We start from the raw sequence: 8,396 nt of genomic DNA, 5'->3' as shown, positions 1-8,396 counted from the left end.
TACTCAAATTTACAAAGAGCTAAATCAATTGTACAAAAAAATCAAGCCATTCTCCAATTGACAAATGGGCAAGGGACATGGATAGGCAGTTTTCAGAGTAAGAAATCAAAACTATTAATAAACACATGAAAAAGTGTTCTAAATCTCTTATATTCAGAGAGATGCAAATCAAAACAATTCTGAGGTATCACCTCTCACCTAGCAGATTGACTAACATGACAGCAACAGAAAGTAATGAATCCTGGAGGGGATGTGGCAAAGTATGGACATTAATTCATTTCTGGTGGAGTTGTGAATTGATCCAACCATTCTGGAGGGCAATTTGGAATTATGCCCACAGGGAGATAAAAGTCAGTCTGCCCTTTGATCCAGCCATAGCACTGCTTGGTTTGTACCCCAGAGAGATAATAAGGAAAAAGACTTGTACAAGAATATTCATAGCTGCATTCTTTGTGGTGGCCAAAAATTGGAAAATGAGGAGATGCTCTTCAATTGGAGAATGGCTGAACAAATTGTGGTATATGTTGGTGATGGAATACTATTGTGTTCAAAGGAATAATAAAGTGGAGGAATTCCATGGAGACTGGAACAACCTCCAGAAAGTGATGCAGTGTGAAAACAGGAGAACCAGGAAAACATCGTACACAGAGACTGATACACTGTGCTACAATTGAACATAATGTAGTTCTCCATTAGTGTCAATGCAATGTCCCTGAACAATCTGCAGGGATCTAGGAGAAAAAACACTATCCACAAGCAGAGGACAAACTGTGGGAGTAAAAACACCGAGGACAATAAATTCCTTGACTACAGGGTTTGAGGGTATATGACTGTGGAGAGACTCTAAATGAAGACTCTAATGCAAACACCAACAACATGGAAATGGGTTCAAATCAAGGACACATGTGATACCTAGTGGTATCGCGTGTCAACTATGGGAGAGGTGGGGGGGGGGGAGAAAAGAAAATGATCTTTGTTTCCAATGATTAATTTTTGGAAATGACCAAATAAAATAATGTTAAAAAAAGAATGCTTACCTTTTGATCCCACAATACTACTATTAGGTCTATATCCCAAATAGATTAAAAATAGAAAAGGGCCATTTATAGTTGTGCTTTTTGTGGTGTCAAAAAAAAAAAGAAAACTAAAGGGATGTCCTTCTATCAGGGAATGGCTGAACAAATTGTCTGTATATGATGGTGATGGAATACTATTGTGCTATTAGGAATCTTGAACAGGATGATTTCAGAGATCACTGGAAAGACCTATGTGGACTGATGCAGAGTAAAATAAGCAGAACCAGGAGAACATTATACACAATAACTGAAATATTGTAAGATGATCAAATGTAATAGACTTTATTATTAATAGCAATGCAATGATCCAGGACAATTCTAAAGCACTTATGAAAAAGAATGCTATCCACTTCTAGAGAAAGAATAGTTGGAGTTGAAATGCAGATGAAAACATGATTTGTAACTTGTTTATTTGGGTATACACAAAAATGAATAATACGGAAATAAGTTTTGAGTGGTAACACAATAACATGTGTATAATCCAGGAGAATTGCTTGTCAGCTCCAGGAGTGGGAAGGGAAGAGAGGAGGGAGACAACATGAATCATGTAACTTTGGAAAACCTTTGTGTGAATTTGTTATTGGAATAAAATAAAGGGGAAAAAAGATGGAAAATTAGACATTGTCTTATATACACCTGATTTCTTAAAATTCACCAAAACAAGCATAAAAACAAACTAATTATGGTTGTTGACATAGGTTAAGAAACCATGATCCCTAAAGATTCAATAGTCAATTAAAATAACAATAAATAATGCTGACCCTAATATGCACTAATTTTCTATTGCATAATAGGCATAATAATAGCACCTTCTACCCAGTACTGTTGTGAGGATCAAATGAGATGATGCTTGTAAAGTGCCTAGCACAGTACCTAGCCCACAGTAGGTATTATATAAATGCTATTATTATACCAATTGTTTGTTGTGGTGCTGCTGCAGAAGCAATTTATCATTATCTTCATTCCCCTAATAGTCTCTCTCCTCCAATCCTTTTTCCAAATAGCTGCCAAAATAATATAACTTAAGCACGTTGTTCATATTATCCTCTAATCAAAAGCCTTCAATAGCTCTCTCTTGACCATCAGATAAAATACAAACTTTTCAACTTGACACTTCAAGCCCTTCACAACCAAACTTCCTTTCATGTTTCCAGTATTATCGCACAGTATATGGTTCCATGTACTTTAAGTTCTAACCAAAGTAATCTACTGATTGATACTCAAACTTGACACACCAAATCTTGTACCCTCATCACAGTTCCCTATGTCTTTAAAGAAATTATACCTCACCTCTGCCCCTGGGAATTCTTAAATTCCTTCAAAGTTTAGCTCATGCATCACTTCCCATGGGAAGCCTCTGGTAATCCCCATAATTCTTTCTTTCTTTGCTTTGAAGGGGTATTTAAATATATTTTATTAATCACTTTTATTTTTATTTTGTGCTGCAAAACAAAAGGTCAAGAATAACAAGAAAATTAATGAAAACAATATCTGAGAAAGGGTTCTAGCCATATCATCTCAAACAATAGTGTAATATGATAATTATTAAGACAGTCTGCTACTGGCTAAGAAATAAAATAGTGGATTAATGAGATAGGTTAGGTAGGGTAAAGGTTAAATTTAATGATTGGACTTATATGAAATAATGTAGAAAAAAATTTCTACAACCTCTATCACATATCTCAAGTCAGAAATTTATTTAAGAAAACAGAGGGGAAACAATAAAGTAGAGAAATGTGATAGAGGTTGTAGAAAATATATATACTAGTCCTCAGACAGGAGGGATGGTAGTGAGCACCAAGAGGCCTCCTCCAAGATGGAAGCTAGTCTCTTAGGAAACTAGGAAGGGAGACAACCTTTCACTCAATCAAAAAAGTAGTCTAGGAGTCAGAGTCTATGTTGAAGCTGAGCTCCAAGCCCACAATCCAAACCACAGTCTCTAGGGAGGCTCCTTTGAAGACTCTCCCCAGTCAGAAGGCTAGCTCCAGCAGACAATCTCTTCAGACTATCTTCTCAAAGACCATTTGCTCTGAGGGAGTTTGGGCTTGTTTTTATGGTGACTTCTTGTCTCCTACCCTCTTCACAGGGGCCAGTCACAGTTTCCAAATTGTCTAGCACTGCCCAGGGGGCAATGTCTGTGGGATGGACTTCTCACCTTCAATTTCTCATCAAAGGTTCATAGTATCTTGATTCAACAGTTTCTGAGGGTATGAACTCTTGTGTGAACTCTTAAAAGAATTTACAAGTTTCTCACTGACTGAGTTAGAACAAAGTGTGGAGCTCTCCAGGTATCTTGTTGGATTTTCACCTAGCAAGGGTGTGAATTCACTAAGTTGGTTGTGAGCTCCTCCATCTAGTTCAATCTTGTGTTGATTCAATCAAAAGGTAGACAAAGGAGAGTTAATCCTGTCTTCCTGATCTAGTGAAGTTAAGTGACACTTAAGTTAGTGTCAACTCAGGATAGATGATAAAGAATTCTCTTTCACAGTAGTTAACACATAGTAGTAAATAATCATGCTAACCAAGTGTCCAATAAACCCAAAGATCCAAGCTTTTTAGGAAAGAACTCAGCATTTCAGTAAAACCACTTGGAAAACTGGAAAATAGTATAGCAGAAACTAGGCAAAGACTAATCTCTCTTACCAGATGCCAAGATAAAGTCAACATAGATAACTAATTTAGAAATAAAGAGTAATGGTATCAACAAATCAGGGAAACACAAAATACTTCTCCTGTCAGACTCATGGTTAAGGGAAGAATTTAGGACCAAACAAGACATAGAGAACATAATGAAAAGTGAAATGGATAATTTTGATTACATTAAATTTGAAAGGTTTTGTATGAACAAAACCAAATGCCACCAAGATTAGAGGGGAAACATCAAATTGTGGGAAAAGCTTTATAGCAGTTTTCTCAGATAAAGATCACATTTCTCAAATATATAGAAAATTTAATTGAGTTAATAAGAATACAAACCATTTCCCAATTGACAAATGGTCTAAGGATATGAATAGGCAGTTCTCAGATGAAGAAATGAAAACCATTGTCATATAAAAAATGTTCCAAATCACTATTGACTGGGAAAATGTAAATGAAAATAATTCTGAGATATGTAGCTGCAAAAATGTGGGTTTCAAGACTGTGGATTGCCAAAGCTGTAAAGATAATTTTTAGTGTCTTGATTTAAATCAAAAGTAAGTGGTCACCATGGGAAAAATTCCCAAATATGAAAATACCCAAGTCAACTGGGTTTTATGGAGATTTTAATTAATACTAATGAAGGAATTAAGGAAAGGGAGAGAGAGAGAATAAGAGAAAATTGTATGAAGGGCCTAGGCCAATTGGCCTAGGCCTAAGCCTTAAGAGATACTAGTCAGTCTTTAATCACTCACCACAAGATGGACCTAAAGGAAAACTCCAGTCTTTCACTGAAATCCTCAACTCCTGAACTAAGTTCAGAGCCCCAGCTCCTCCAAACTAACTCCAAACTCCAACTAAGTTCAGAGACCAGCTCCTTTTAAAGAGAAATTTCTCTTAGGTCCCCTTCCTTAAATTTTCACATCTACCAATCACAGTAGATGGTTTCCCCAGGACTGCCCATTCTTAGTTCACATCTTTTATTATCACCTTCTCTGATTAGATTATATCTTCTGAGTATTTCACATCTCTCTCTCTCTCTCTCTCTCTCTCTCTCTCTCTCTCTCTCTCTCTCTCTCTCTCTCTCTCAGAGAAACAGACAGGATCCACAGAGTTTATTCCTCACAGTTCTGGGGACAAAGGGACATCATTGAAGAACAGAGGTCTACACAGAGAAGAAGGAACGACCCAGTCCAGCAATAGAAAAGGAAGCCCCTGACCCTGGGGCACTTCGGCCAGACAAGTTTAATCACCTGTTTAAATAGTAATATAAATACACTCTGTCCTGGTTCTGGGGCAACTACAAAAGGGGCAGCTAGGCCGGGTTGGGAGGAGTCGACACAGACACCAGCACTAGCACTGGCACTTTTCACCATGGTTTGTACACATCACATGATCAGCTCAGAGAACAGGACATCAAAAATAGATCTTAGGGACGATTGGATCACACACACCCAGAGCAGGTTCAGGAGGAGACAACATTGCCTCCTCTGCGGGGCCTCGGGCAGTGCTTCATTGAGGCCGAGGTGGGAGGCCCCCCAGAGCTCCGGCTCCTTTCTTCTAGAGGCCTGTTCTAGGGGTTCCCCTCTAGGGGGCCCCACCCGGGATGACCACCTGTTGCGAGGACCCCTTGGGGGAGGTCATGGCAGGAGTGTCTGTATCTGGGTATGGAAGGGGCGCATGGCCCAGGGGGTCCCCCATGTCATCTGTTGGCCGGGAAGTAGTTGGGGTCCAGGTAGCTATAGCTGGCACCCTGTGACAGGCAGTAATCTCTGTCTAAGAAAGTCCCTGCTCGGTAGACTGGCTCCAGCCGGTGGTCCTCCTTGTGGAGGTCGGTCTCGTGGAGGCAGTCGGAACAAGAGTCACAGAAGTCCAGGGACACGTCTTGGGGGCAATCCTGGCAGTGCCACCGAATGCCCTGAATGGGCTCCATGCCGCAGTTATCACACTTGAAGCCTGAGTGCTCTACAAAGCCGCTCTCAGCCTGCTGCTGGAGCTTCTGCTTCTTGAGTTTCTTGAGCTCCAGCAGCTCCTTGTACTCGGGGAACTCAGGGTGGGAGATAGGGATGCTTTCTTCCTCAGAGGCTTCCTCTGCTGCAGGGTCTGTGTGTCTGTGGAAACTGGCCCCGTTGTCGCCCTCCTCCATGTACACTGGAGGTTCGTGGGAAGTCATGAAAGTGGAAGGCTTGAAGAGATGCTTATTAAGGGGGTGCTGTCGCAGGCTTGTCGAAGACTTTTTGGAGTTCATGTACAGGTTGGGCGTCCTGCCTGGGACCGGGATGCCGGCTTTAGTCAGCTTGATGAAGTACTTCTGCACACGGCTGGCCACCTGCTTGGCCGTCCGGTTGCCCAGCTCATTGGCTATCTTTTGCCAGCGCCGAGATTCCACCTGCTCCGTAGGGTACTTCAGGAGGAGCTGCTCTAGCTTTTTCTGTTCCTCCACAGTCCAGAGCTGATTAAACGTCTCTGGTTTGGTCTTGTCGCAGAGGCGTCCCCTTATCATCTGCGGACGGCTGTTTGAACCTTCTGGACCGTCACTTAAAGGCAACACAGCATAGGAAAAGGTCTCCCCATCCCTTTTTGGACCCAAGGGACTGTTTGGTCTGGCCGGTAAACCTACTTTATCAAAAACCAACTTCACCCTTCTCCTATGGCGCTTGCGGTTCTTAAACTTCCTCTCGAAGTTCCCGAAGCTGTTAGTATATTGGTCCCATGCAATCTCTGGCAATTGGACAACTTTCTGTGGAAATGGAAGCCCTATATCAGTCTTCTTCTGGAGTTTTCCCACAAATCCAATGGGATTTTTCAGGGCTTCTCTCTGGTGTCTGCCTAAACTTTCAAGGTCTTGGACCGCTTGAGTGCGCTGGGCCTCGAGCATGGCGATGGTCTGTAACAGTCTCTGATAATCTTTGTTGTGTTTCAATACCACATGGTCTGACTCAAAGTAATACACGTCAGGCTCCTCCTCGTTGTCCTCTGGCACTCTCAGGGCTGCGCTCTCTTTGGCAGGTGCCCCATAGCCGGGAGGAATCCTGGCCTCCGAGGGGGGAGATCCCGGGTCCTGGCTCATCCCCTTGCCAGTCAGGACGGCCTCCTCAGAGTCTGTGGGAGAGCCGTTGGCATGAACACTAAGGAGGACAGTCGTTTCTGTGGGGCTGAGCTGGTCCTCATCCATTTGTCCATTTTCTCTACAAGGAGAGTTATTTTGGGTGAGACTGCCTTTGCTCGGGTCAGCCCTCCGAGGGGACGTTCTCAGCGTGTAGCGGTACCCTTGGGGTTGGGACAGAGAGCTCAGGGCAGTGGAAACACAGTCCGGGGAAGGAGCGGGTGCGGGCTCTCCTGAGACAGGAGCCCTGGTACGACCGACCCTCGCAGCACAGTTGGGGTTCTCATGCGCCAGCTGCTCCTTGGAAGAGCACTCTCCTACCATGTCGACCTCTTCCTCAGAGTCCCTTAAAGACGGCTGGCTTTCTGGGAGGGGAAGCGGGGTTGGCTCGGCTGGAGCCAGCTCACCGACCTGCTCCTCGCACGGGCCGGCAGCTCCTAGGCTGTGCTTCTCTGGCTTGGCCTGGCCTGGTGACTCTGTGCAAGGCACATTCTGGTCTACAGTGCTCTCCTCTTTCCTACTCTCTGGCAGGCAGACACCGGGATCCCCATTGTCAGCCATGAGCTGTTCCTGCAACACCCAGGAGGCGGGATGGCTCGGTCTCCAGCTCGCATCATGAAGCAGACAGTCATCTCAGTGGAGAAGAGTAGAGTCGCTGTTGTCCACCAAGTTTAAAGCCTCATAGCCGGCCGCTTCTGGGGCAACGGCGTCATCCGGGGACCCTTCCCCACTGGAGTTTGACTTTTTAATTTCCCTTTTCTCACAATCATCCAGTAAAAGGAATCGACAAGCTTGCTTAGTCCCCTGGGCATCGGCACCATTGTACACCACGGAGTGAGACCGCTCTGGAGACCCCTTCTTGTCAGCTTTGGGGGAGGACTTTTCCTCGGAGCTCCTCCGGGCCTCGGAACGGAGACAGCGCTTGAGCCGCTTTACAATGGGGGAAGCCGCTTCGGCCGGCTGGCCTTCTCTCACAGCAGTCCAGGGCGAGCCGCTCGGCATTGTCCCTTTCAGAGAAGGAGAGCCCTCTTTTCCTCGGGCTGACCAAGAGTTCTGGAGCGCCTGGCTACCGCGGTCAGCGCTTCTCCCACCGCTGTTACCCTTCAGAGTCTGCAGGAGCTCGGGTCTCTTCTTTGGCGATCTTGCAGGCACTTGTCAATGGAGAGATCCTTATTCAGGGCGAGCAATGCTAGGATTCCTTAAAGTTCTACTACCAAAAAAAAAAAAAGTCTCATCCAAGCTGTTTAACCCCACTGTTGATCTGGTGACAGGAGTAGATCAAGAAACAGCCATACTATGGAAAATCCCTGATCCACTCATTGGGAAACCTTTGGACAAATGCTTGACTTAGAATAGGATTCCCATGCTTCTGCAATTATCTGGATCCTCACTATTAATGTCCATAGTAAACTGGGACTTCAGCTCCTTTATAAGGACTTGAGAAGTTCTATTAGCACAGCTTGCTATCTCTGGCGCCACAGGGGAGCCAATGGGATAGAGCAGCAGGCGGCGGCCCTAGACCCAGGCCCAGGCCCGGGCCCAGGCCAAGAGGGAGGCCACTACCGCCCCCCGAAGCT

The 8,396-nt window shown here is 44.4% G+C and overlaps 1 pseudogene; it reads right to left on the bottom strand.

Moving 5' to 3' along the window:
* Positions 1 to 5,044: 5,044 nt before the first annotated feature.
* Positions 5,045 to 8,112, bottom strand: LOC100013391 (ZZ-type zinc finger-containing protein 3-like; annotated as a pseudogene).
* Positions 8,113 to 8,396: the final 284 nt, after the last annotated feature.

This window comes from Monodelphis domestica, chromosome 2 (genome assembly GCF_027887165.1).
Source record: "Monodelphis domestica isolate mMonDom1 chromosome 2, mMonDom1.pri, whole genome shotgun sequence".
In the NCBI taxonomy this organism is placed as follows: Eukaryota; Metazoa; Chordata; class Mammalia; order Didelphimorphia; family Didelphidae; genus Monodelphis; species Monodelphis domestica.
Note: the sequence above shows the minus strand (reverse complement) of the source record. Positions and strands in the feature narration are given on the sequence as shown.